This window comes from Tenebrio molitor, chromosome 7, assembly GCF_963966145.1.
Source record: "Tenebrio molitor chromosome 7, icTenMoli1.1, whole genome shotgun sequence".
NCBI classification, from domain to species: Eukaryota; Metazoa; Arthropoda; class Insecta; order Coleoptera; family Tenebrionidae; genus Tenebrio; species Tenebrio molitor.
Window position 1 is genome coordinate 19,191,239 of NC_091052.1, and position 12,824 is coordinate 19,204,062.

At 33.0% G+C, this 12,824-nt stretch overlaps 1 protein-coding gene and 1 long non-coding RNA gene across 2 annotated transcripts in view; one reads left to right on the forward strand and one right to left on the reverse strand.

Annotated features, from left to right (window-relative positions):
* mub (poly(rC)-binding protein mub) overlaps positions 1 to 12,824 on the forward strand; it is a 127,624-nt gene that overhangs the window by 60,874 nt on the left and 53,926 nt on the right. The gene's annotated exons all lie outside the window — the stretch shown is intronic.
* On the reverse strand, positions 860 to 2,505 carry LOC138135801 (uncharacterized). Its single transcript, XR_011161087.1, has 3 exons — positions 2,428 to 2,505; positions 2,184 to 2,368; positions 860 to 2,134 (listed from the first exon to the last, which is right to left on the reverse strand). It is a non-coding gene; the product is annotated as an uncharacterized lncRNA (long non-coding RNA).

Consider the following 12,824-nt stretch of genomic DNA (forward strand, 5'->3'; position numbering starts at 1 on the left):
GAGAATGGATATACAGCGCTGTTGCCTGTTTGACTGATTTTCAGCAAAAATTTTGAAACAGGTATAACACTCCCATGAATTCCAGACTTACTTACAGGTTATATCATGCGTTCAAATGAAAATCTAGGCTGAGTAGGAGTTGAAATACGTAAACCATTTGGAACAGTATAAAGGTTGAATTTCCCGTCATTTAACACGAATGATATTTATTTATGTTTAATCGGCACATAATTAAACATGTTTGTTTTTAGCAAAGAGTGCCCTTATATTTTTACTTCGAGAATAGGAATCGTTAGTTATTCTGTTTTTAATGTAAAACATTGCAAAGAAAGAAAAAATAGAAAGATCTTTTGTTTATACATTTTAGGTTAGCTGTCAACATGCTCTAGTTATAACTGTCAATTTACGCTTTAAAGAAGCAAAACAATTGACGATGTCCAACGCCTTCCCAGCTCAGGATTTGATTTGAACGCCTGATACATTCGCACTGTATGCTACATTGCTAATTATAATTACATTAAATATACATACTAATTTTGTTGAAAAAAAATTTATGACAAGCAAATTTACATGAAATATAATTTAAGGACTAAATTTATAATTTTTGAAATACATTGTTTCAGAGAATTCATGCATTTATTGAGAAGTAGAAAGCAGAAATTAACTAATTATTTATTAATTGCGGGTCAGTGAATACAGAAACAAAATTAGTACACTGACTAGCTGCTAAATTGAATTTTATAATAAGTTTAAAATTTTGCGTTTTCTCACAATTTCAGTCTGTTCAAGACAAACACTCAATTTTTAGAAATTTCCAATGGTAAATTATTATGTACTACTACATATAAGAAAAATAATGTTACACGATCTTCTGACAGACTTATATTATTTAAAGTTTTTTTTCTGTATGTACATTTTTGGGTAAAGAAGACGAGTCAGGAAACAATTATTTCTTATTTTTTCGGATAATAGTACAGGGTGAGCAACAATAACTGTTTCAGTTGGCAAAAAAAAATTTTACGTAAAATTTTCAAGACAGTGAATTGTACCTATTTCGGTTTGTTTTATTGACAGTATTGACAGCTGGTATACATTTCAAATTTAAACGTCTTGGTTTTTGTAATCTTTTATTAATAAAATGGTTTTATCGTTGGAACATGACATAAAAGTCACCAAAAATCACCAGAATTTATTGCCAACTCAATCAGTACTTGTTGCTCACACGGTATATTATATCATTAAGAGTAGAAGTGTCTCTTTTTGCGCTAAGCCCAGAGATTGAAGACCGAAACGCAGTTGAGGTCGACAACTGGGCGAAGCACAAAAGAGCTTCTACTCTGAATGATATACAGGTGTCCCAAAATTGGCGCACTAACTACTTACTACCTTATCGAGAATGTTTAAGTGTACATGAAAAAAATATGGAAACAAATTTTCATAGACAAAAAAACAAAAAAAAAACAATTATTCAGTTAACGATAATACAATGTAAACAAAGAAATACTCGTACAACATTACCTTGCAATGTTGCCGTAGTGGATTTAAGATAATTTTTAGGATTTTCAAAGCTTCTAAATTCTTTATTATGCAGGATTAGATTTTGGTAGTGAGTGATCTTGTACTTTGTGATAATACGTACGATTCAAGGTAGTTTTCATGGCAATTTAATGCATATATGTATTACGAAATAATTGACCTATTAAACGCCACTTTCAAAGACCGCCAAATTAGCAAATCAGTCCAATAGAATTTTTTTAACATTTTTCTGACGTTTTTACGGTAATCTCTTTTACACCGTAGTGCACCGTTAGTGTGATATTTTTTGGGACATCTGTATACTATTTTATCTTCTTCTTTTCTTTTCCTGCAGTTACAATCTTCAAATTTTAAGACACTAGTAATTTCTACTGCCCTTGTTATTGGTACTTGAAGTCTGGATAATACTAGTAAAGTCTACAATGCTATTCATTCTATCCAGTGTACTTTCTGGAAATTTCCACATGATGATCGCGATTTGTAATTTTTAGTATCCTGAACTTTTACTACGATAGCAGAGCCCAAATCTTCGATATCTGTCATTGTCAAATTGGTGATTTCATTGCATCGAAAAGGGTCACACTTAGTGACAAGTAACCTGCAATAATAATTTATAATTCTTCCTCTAGCGAACTCAGAAATTTTACCTATGTAGCCTGAAACTTTACATCGGGAGCAATTATGTAGAAATCATACACTTTTCGCCCGGGACTGTGTTCGGATTAGATCAACTCGAACAATGAGTTTGCCGCGATCTGCATCAATTTTTGAGCCGTCCGTCGCTCCCCGTGCATTTCGTTTTCTAACAGTACACACTTACTTCAGATGTTCGCTAAATACAAGAAACGTTATCAAAACGTAAACAGCAAACGATTACAACTTACAACTTACCTATTAACATTGAAGGGCAATCTTGTGCTATTTTTGACATTTGTTTGACATCTGATCTGACATCCATGGGCAGTTGGATACGCCCACAAGTTTCACAACGGGCGTCTCGTCATTAATCATAGTCGAATCGGTTAAATATTGGATAATAATTTCGTTATTTCGCTTTTTTCAGAAAAAAAATGACAGTTTAACCGTCTTATGGAGATACACAAAGGGGCGATTTTCGAGCGCTTAAAGATCACAGATTATAAGAATAAACTAGACTTTGAGAAAGTAGTAAAGAATAAATTTTGATTTATTACTTGTTATTTTTTCCAGAACTTATCATTCTTATCAGTTCATACGGTTAGAGTAATTTTGTTGTTGTGATAATTTGATTTACTGCATAAATGCATCAAATGTATCTGTAACTATTCTGCGTAAGCACGAGAAAAAGTAAAATTTCTTTATAAAGCGCAATCAAATATGTAGGTATGTAAAGGTTTCCATATTAAGGGAATAAAAAGATAGGGCCAGTTTATACAAGCGAAATGAAGTTAATCGTAATCAAATGCGAGATTAACTGAACACGTGACAAGATTGAACCAATCCAAGTTTCGGATTCATGGGTTAATCGCGCATTAAAATTTAATTCGAATTAAATATTTAATTCTCTTTCTATAAACTGGCCCTTAGTATAGAACTATTCGTAGGCAAGAAAGTTACATTTGTTCTCATTATAACATTTTTCATTGTAGATAGAGATAGCAGCACCTTTCCTAAGCTAACAAGCCAGAATAGCATTGTTTCTTTTTGTAAAATCCCACTTCGGACATGTTTCCTTGAAGGGAAATATTCGTCAATCCCATTGTTTTTATCTTTGAAACGTAAACCTAGAAACTTCCGATAGGGGGTAAGCATGCTTAAAACCGACGTTTTCAAGTATTTCGTGTTTTTTGCGTTTTATTTATTTGCGGTCGCTTTGACATTTGTTCTTTGATCTCTTTGAAATTGGGACGTGTAGACTTTTGACCGCAAACCTTACATCGTGCCGTGAATTTTTCAAGAATTCGCAAATCCCAGACTTTCAATAAACAACCCTCGTTCGTTACCAATGTTCACAATTTTAAAATTAATTAGTTTCTGAATTATTAAAGCTGTTTAATAAAATTTGAGTGGCTGTCAAATCAATAAAACGGCACTGCTACACAGCTCTTAAACATCCAAACCACTAACGGTTACGTAATAATAATTTTGAGGTTAATTAAACTTGGTATAAATGCTTTGACGCAAATAAGAAGTACAGAGTGATCAACAAGAAAACAAATCAAGACCGCTACCTACCACATTTCTTGTTTTATCGAAACGTCTTTCTTAGCTTGATCGTACACATATGTATACTTGCTATACACAGTCGTGTTATTGGTTGCCTACTTCTCGTTAATTTAATATAATTATTAATTTATTAATAATGAATGCTTTATATTCAACAGTAAATATTTTACCACTTATTGTGGGATAATTGTTACTTACAATTACAGGAAACGTCCGTAAACTTCACCGAAATCGAAAACTATTTTCAAGGCTAGCATCAATACCGTTGCTTTAAAATTGACGTTTGTTTGACATTTCACTAAAAAATCTGCTTACCGGTGGGATCGCGTTTGGCAATAAAGCTGGTAAATTACCCATTCTTACGATTATAATTCCAACGTGTAAAATTCGTGAGGTACAGTCGGTTGAAAAAAAATAGAGTACATCATAAAAATCAAGAGCCCTGAATTTTCCTATTTTTAACATATGTAAATCAGGTTTTTCTTACTTTTAATGGCATGGTTTTTCAAATACATAGGTTATGTCTGACACAAGGAATGTCATTATGTCTAACGTAAGAAATGAAAAGTTTTGACATTTTGCTTGTCTCAGTAACATTAAAATTGACAACAAAAAGGATGAATTAAGCTATTGAAAATTTGATGTACTGGATTTTTTTGCAACGACTGTACATATAATTCATTATTATAAGACACCGTTTGAGACCACAAATTATTTACGCCCATGCATGAAAGTTTATTTGTATAGGATTTCCCTACGACATAACCGATAATAATTTGCAACGCCTGCTCTGATTTGTTTTCTTTTTGATCATTTTGTACTTGACATGTTGAAAGTTTATTATATTAAGTTTTCGGCTAATTGAGAAAAGTCCAGAAATTGCATGTGCCAAAGTTAAAAAATGATAATTCACTGGAGAAATGAAAACCACAGTCGGATTTCCGCGCCTTTCTTATTATTGTTGCATTACTTTGGTCACGTCCTAATTTAATCGCCATTAAAATTTTTATCTTTTCCTCGTAAACGGAGGTTATAATTTTTTTGCAAAAATCAACATAAAACGTGTATTAATAGGTAAAAGCGGAAAAAACTGGTTGTTATGCTTTTGTTATGGTTAAAAATTAAAAACAAGATTTAAGGCACTTTACAAACAAACACATAAAGCACTCCATTAACTGTTGAAAAAACAAAAAATTTACTCTCGTAAAAGCAACATTTGTTACCGAAATATTAATTTATCATTGCAACATTGAATCTGTGCTTTCGAACGTTTTGTGTCGTGAGTGTTAAAAATTCGCAGTATTGAAATAAATATTCCTTATTCAAATAGCAGGAGCGAACGTAAAATTTTAATGTTGATTAATTGATGTGTGGCTAAAGCCGTTAAACCGTGGAGAAATATTCATCACTGCATCAAAAAACAAACAGATTCTTGAAGCGAGCGCAAAAATCATGTCCAGAACGACAAACCCACATTTTTTCAAGCGTTCGATGATTAATCAAGTGATATTTAAAGCAGTAAATAATTGCGATTTTTTTTAAATTGTAATTAAACGGATGTAATCCCTTGTCTCTTTAAAAAGCAATTCTTTCTGTCAACGTGTGATTAACTGGCAAAAAAATGAAAACGTATCCTGCTTAAAATTAAACTAAATTAAAATGTGGATCACACAAATCCAATACGCTGACGAGGGTAATAAATATGCAATTTACAAAACAGAAATGGATCGTAGAAACGAAATGCTGAAAACATTAACGTTATTTGTGAGGTGTTTACCCCAATTTGTACACCTCCATTTTTTACTTTTACATATTTTCGCGAAACATATTTTCGTGATGATCATTTTCTTCAGGCAGACCTTTTGCGACGTTCTTGCGGAATTTTTGGTTGTGTACTCTGTGATATTAAACTCGAGCATTCACGTTTTTCTCTGGAACTATTAGTTGAATGTCGGGAAATTTTATATACGAGAAATTCCATACATTTATACGCGTACTCTTTAATTTACTTATTGGTCGTCTTCCTGAGATTCTTCTCCAATTTAATTTATTAGATACAATCTCCTCATTTCTAGAAATTCCATTGCGAATGTATGGACTGTAAAAATGTACAAAAGCGAAGACCAATTGCAGGACGACGCGGAAGCAAGCTCGTAATAACATCTCTATATACTTAATATCGAAATATTAGTCTTGTTTTGAACTTGTGTAAATAGTCGAAACATGCCATTCTATCAGCGATTTCCTTTTAATTAAAATGAAATATGACGAACCAGCGATGCTTTTATAATATGATCAAATGATGTAAATTAACACGAAAGCAACACAAGGAGAAGCCGCAGAAATTTGCCATCACTTAAATACCGCTTTATTCTTTCAATCGAACACTTAGATGACACTTTTGATGTGGAATTAAATTCATGAAAATGCGGTGGATAATATTTCACAACTTCACCTCTTCTTTCGCCCCCCCCCCTCATCGATATCGGGTATTCATTTCAAAGTTGGCGTTGAAAAGTCGATTGTGAACGCACCACTCATCCATCTGCAAAGTAAAAACACAAACAACGCAAGTGAGGTTAAATTTAAACAGCTGATCCGTGATATGTAATCCGTGGAGCGTTCACAATCGAGTCAATCGACTCTTCAACGCCAACTTTGAGGATACATCTAAATGAACACCCGATATTTGCCGCGTTTACGATCAAATTAATCCGTTAATGCCAAATCAAAAGCCGTACGCGTGGCTTTGATGTTTGCACATAATGGAATATATTATATTAAATTTAATTACTGGCTTAACATGACAACTGTAATAGATTGTTTTAAATTACGTAAATTTAGATTACTGAATAAAACAATAAAGCAAGTGGAATTCAACAACAGATGTCGGTCCGTAGTGTACTAAATGGTTCTAAACGGTACAAAACTTTTAGTTTGTAAGCAGTTAGCGATATAAAAGTGCAATTTAGATAATCGCTATATTAAAATTTAAAATGAAGTTTTCGCTGAATGTTTAAAGAAATTACGGAAAATCTGACTGTTTAATGGTTTAAGTTTAAGATATTGAAAGTTTTAGCCTCGTGTGTAAATTCAAGTAATTCTTTTACGATGTAAGTGAAGCTGAGTTGTTGGTTTATTTTATTATTTTGAATGTTGCTTTGGTATCTATTATATTACACGTTATGAAACGTGACAAGGGTTCAGTCAACCAATTTTAGTTAGTAGAAATTGTATCAAAAACAAAGTTGTATATTTATTTGTGTACAATTTCCATAACACACCGTAAAATACAAGATCATGTCATTTAATTAAAAATATGGGCATGATAAGGTACACGAGTTAATTATTGTTTACAAACTCAAAGGATATTTCGAATGTACTGTTGAAAAAACATTCCTGAAACTCAGAAAAACAACTGTTTCGTTAAGTTTTATGGTATACACTTCGTTCCGAAATTGTTTCAGGAGACTTCAAACAGATGTGAATTAATTAAAAATGTTGTTTGACAGGCTGCTTTTTTACCACCTGGTTTACTTGATAAACAAACATAACATACGAGAATGGAACTACCACTGCCAATGATCCGCCACAGCACAATTAATTGAATTGAATTCATTAAAGATGTTGCTTGAAAGAGAGTGCTTTGCTTTTACAACCTGGTTTACTCGAGACACAATTATATGGAACAAAATACAAATACAGAGTGTTAGGGAATGGTCTCCCAAGAATGTCAGGGGGTGAGTTTGTGAGGAAAAATGTGGTAGAAAACCTTAATACCATTTTTTCCCAACATGAATGGTTAAAGTTCTGTAATTAAAGTTAATTGCTTAGCAACCAAAAGACAACAATGTCTTTATGTCAGATTTATCGAGTACCTACTGCCACAATGACGTTTCGGTTTTAAATAGTTCCCTTGGATAGTATCTCATCAAAAGCCACCAGGATTGCCTTTTTTATTATCAAAATTAATAATTTATTCGAAATATTATTATCCTCATTCACCACCCCTTTTATTGTTGCAATGAACTGAAATTATTTCTGCAGTTTTATTTGTGATACCACATCTCGATCAACCTCTAAAGGGATTTGAAATTGAGCATTGATCACCAACAAATAAGACTCGCTAATTTCTGTATAACTTTATTTACTTGCATTTGTATTGAAAAAATCATACTTGATTAATGTTCAAAATGTCCTCCGGTTGTCCTAATATAAGCATTAGCGTACTTTCGGACAGCAGCATTGGCCTTTCCGCTATATTTCCCATATATCTGCGTACTCCTCAATAGAATATTCGGGCATTGTAAACGATTGTAATCTTCGCAGGCGACGGACAAAAGATAGATCAAATTAAAATGTAAACTTTGACAGTAGTAAATTTTGAATCGTGACCAAGCAATCATTTTTAAGTCGAAACATATAAGATTTTTTCGTGCACAAAGCAATATTTCAGTAGTCCCAAAACAGCAGGGAACAATTTTATTTTCAGAAGACCGTTTAATTTATCCAAAAACGGTATAAAGGTTTTCGACCACATTTTCCCTGATAAACTCACCCTGAAATTCTTGGGAGACCATTCCCTAACACCCTGTATAAATACATATGTGTGTACTAATAGAATCTAAAATTTGCTAAAATATGAAGAATAGTAAGACAAAAATTCAATAATTTGAGAGATTATTTCATTCATCATCGTTTTCAACCAATCGTAAGGCTTTATTTTTTGGATTATAGTGATAATTCGCCAAGTAGGTTTTTCAGATGTTTTCAATCCTATTGCTAAAGTAATAAAATAAATACTGTTGTCAAATGGTACTATTTAATTCATGAAATAATCAACCGAATTACACTCTAGCTCTTGAAATGATCTGTTTTAACACTCAAGCTCTCAAAAGGTAACCACTCGTGTCACTTTGACATAATTTATACTGCCAAAGTGACACTCGTTGTTACCTAGGAGAGCTTTCGTGTTAAAAAACGATCACTTCTTCAGAGCTCTCGTGGAATTACAACCGATAATTTCTCACAGATGGCTTTATACGACTTACATAAGTTACATATATACAGGATGAAATTGAAATGCATCATAATATGCAAAACCATAGTATCTTCAATAAGTGAATAAACCGAAAATGTGATTAAACATTTTAAATTCACTAAGTCCATTTTAACTTTGTTTCGAACGACACGCTTCTGGAAGCTCTAATAAATCGAAACATCAATGCCTAGTCGCAAAAACGCTATAAAAATAGAGTCACAAAACCTTACTATGAGTGAAATAGCTTCCTAAAAACACTTTAAATACACAGAGGCACAAAAAAGTGCCACAAGTGCACAAGAACTATCAGAAATAAGCACGAAAAACATTACACAAAAGTTAACTACTTTGATGAAAGTAATTAACCAAATAATTGAAGCACAAAACGAAAAAGTACTTGCTGAAAGCATTTCATTTAATCCCTCACCACGTCGTGCTACACAAATTAAAATATTATGCGATCCATGATCCACCTCTCCATTTTCTAGAAGCCTACTTATCCCACAGAAAATATAAAGTCTATCGGAATAATGAATTTTCTAGAGAAAGACCAGTCGGTATACCAAAAGGGTCTATCATGGGTTCCATTTCTATAGGCTACATCAACGATCTCAATATTAACTTATTATAGTTCAAAAGCTGAAAGCGAACTTAGTGTAAAAAATCGAAGGTATTAGTATCCAATTAACAAAACTTGATTTAGTACTAATAAACTTCAAATTAATAAAGACAAAGATCAACATTTACAGATACCAAAAACACAAGAAAACAATAAATTGTCTGAAATTCCTTGTATTGAAAGTAGACAGTAAATAATGTCGAATGTATAAAGAAACAAGTTAGTACTGTTATCTACTAAATTAGAACAGTTAAGAAATATTATAGCACCCTATAAACAGTACGAGTTATAGTATTTTGTAAATTGCCACAACAGTTTATCATAATTATGGAATTCTCCAATGGGATACTTCCGCAGCTGGCAATGAACTGTTCATGATGTACTCTGTGAGCTGAAACAATGTGACAACTCTAGAAACTATTTCATAGATATACTAACGCTGTCAACAATATAGTTCTTATGAACGAACAAAAATAAACTGCCAATAATGTACATCATCTGAAAAGAACTCAACAAGGTGTAGATTACTGAGGCTCTATACTATATAACCGTCTTTCAATCTTCCAGATGAGATAAAGTCAATGACTTCCACACAGTTTAATCTCAATGTCAAACGTCTTTTGTTCATGACCATAATTTATAATATGGAAGAATTCATTACTTAATAACACTAGCTCAATATTGCCAATGTTGAATATGTCATTAATTGTTTTTGTTAAACAGAAATGTTGTATTCATTGAAGCATCATGTAAATATTGATTAATAATAAACATCATTTATTATTATCCATTCCCATCACTCTCCCAGCAGTTACTCAGCATTCAGGCTGAACTTCGTAATTACGGGCATTGCTACCAAGTAATGATGATCAAGTGTAGGTACATAGATAGTTATGTAAAGTAATGACAACCCTCAAACCCCAGTCCAGCCATCCACCATGCTTCTGTTACTACTTAAGGACAAAAAGGGTCCCTAACAGATATTCGTACCTTATTATTTTATTACAGATTAGGAAATTTCCTACAAAGTAGGTCTTATATCGGGGGTTCAAATGAAATCCTGGACTGGGAAGGCGTCGGAAACCGTCAATTGTTTTGCTTGTTTAAAGTGTAAATTGACAGTTGTAATTAGAGCATCTTGACAGCTAACCTAAAATTTATAAACAAAAAATCTTTCTGTTTTTTATCTTTCTTTGCAATGTTTTACATTAAAATAGCTATTTATGTACCAAGGGCGTTACAACGATGATTACATCCGGAGAACGATGAATCCAGCTCGAGGGCTTTAGCCCGAGAGATGAATATCGTTCGATGGGCGTAATCATTCGGTGACGCCGTGGTGCATACAAGATTTTATTTTTCACTATACGTGTTCTTTAAAAAAAAAAAAAAAATTGGCATCTTTGCAATTATGAATTGATGAGGGCGTTATGAATTTATTTTTATTATTTATTATTTTTTATTTATTATTCTGGATATTTTTCAATGACTGTTGTGATCTGCACTGATCAAACTGTAAATAACAGTCAATGTAGTAATAATATAATAATATGTAATAAAAATAACAGTCAATTCTCATATAATCCGATCCAAAACGAAACATAAGTTTTTTGATTGCCGAAGAGCCCTTGACTGAGGTAATAAAGGCTGCTTACCCCAGATTTTTTACAGTAACTCTGGGTTTATAAAACTTATAAAGTTTGTCCAGCGAGAGAAAGCTTAGAGAAAGTAGTACCTAGCTCACGTGAAATTTGAAATAAACTGATTGAAAAAAGTTAGGGATATTGCTAAATATTTAAGTTAACTTTATCAAAATGCATGAGTAAATTTTTTTAAGAAGAATTATTGAAATGTTTTTTTAATAAACGTTTTCACATATATAGTGAGTTTTGACTTATGTCAAACTTTTACTCTTCTTGGGATACGTTATAAATTATGTATAATATCAATATCCCTAACTTTTTTCGATCAGTTTATATCCTTCAAGCAGTATCATTTTTGCCTTGAAATTATGCTCTAATTAATGTATAATGTATTCTAGTGCATTTTGTAGTGTTGGGTTACAAGCCTACAATTTAAAATCTCCCAATCTCTCGCTGGACGAAGTACATCTAGACGTAAAAATAATTTTTCAGAGCCAACTCTTTTGAAAGAAGTTAGCCGGTGTCAGAAATTGGCAGACAAAAATTCTATCCAAGGCTATCAACTGACGTAGGTCGAATTGGCAAATGAATTGTTATTTGTTTGGGCTAGTTCAAAGAATTCGGTTGTTGTACCGTCAATACGTAGTCTGCAGGAAACTTTTTATGCTTTTAATCGTAGTATATTTTGTACCGTGTATCGTGAGATGTTTGTCTAAAGCTAAAGTATTAGTGGATATGTTGGCACAAGTAATGTGTTAAAATCTGGTCGTTTTGTTCGTGTACAACTTGTTGTATAACTTGGTAATGGATGATAGTCAGAGACTGTTTCAGTCGAATCTTGCATTCAAACATTGGAACAATTACTAAAATGGACAATTAAATTAGGTAATGTGTTTTGATAAGGGACCTCGTGAAAGGGCGTCAAGTAAAGGTTGTTGGTGTGAATTTATCCCGTCGGAAAAGTTACAGTCCGGCCAATCGGCGCCGCAACACTGACAAAGTATTTTACAAAACATTTGTGGTGCTTCGAGCTTTCTAACTTCACTTTTAAAGCTGCTACCGAAGTAACTTTTCACTAATCACACACACCAGTGTTTTATTCTTCAGGACGTGTTTTCCCACGCTTTTCCCTTAAATCTCTTTTCAATTTCCACCTATGATAACGGCGCTCGCTCCCTTTTAATAATGACGTGCCGCATTATTTTTCCCTTTGTGTAAGACGCTTTACATCGTCCTAAATTTAGACGGTATCGTTCTGCGATGACATTTAGATCTTTTGTACGGCAGATGTGGTGTTATTAGTTGTGTTGACAGTAGCAATTCGACTGTGATGAAAACGTTGTCAGTCTGCTATACCGATAAATCTTATGTTGTTGCACTGCCTTGTTGTATCCCTATCACGGCATAGTGGGGGTTGTATTCAATAGACCATTAGAGAGATGCGTCACAAACAGATTTTGAGATCAAGAATTCCGTTCCATTGAAACGACGTTTAAATTTAATAACGTCAGGATACCTTTTGGCTTCTGCCAGGTATTGATTGTTTCATTATATTGCGTTATGATAACGAGCACACCAGACGTTAACTGACTCTCCCTACGAAACCGCTGCTCTGCACCAATTTTCGTCGAGACAATGAATCCCCTTTCTGAGCATGTCCAGCAACTATATTCCTCCAAACCACTTTGTAGTGTTGTTGATTTTGTTGTTGTGTTTGTTTGAACAATGGAAAAAATATTCACTGCCTCCGGCTATTAAATTATTAAAATTTCAATGGAAA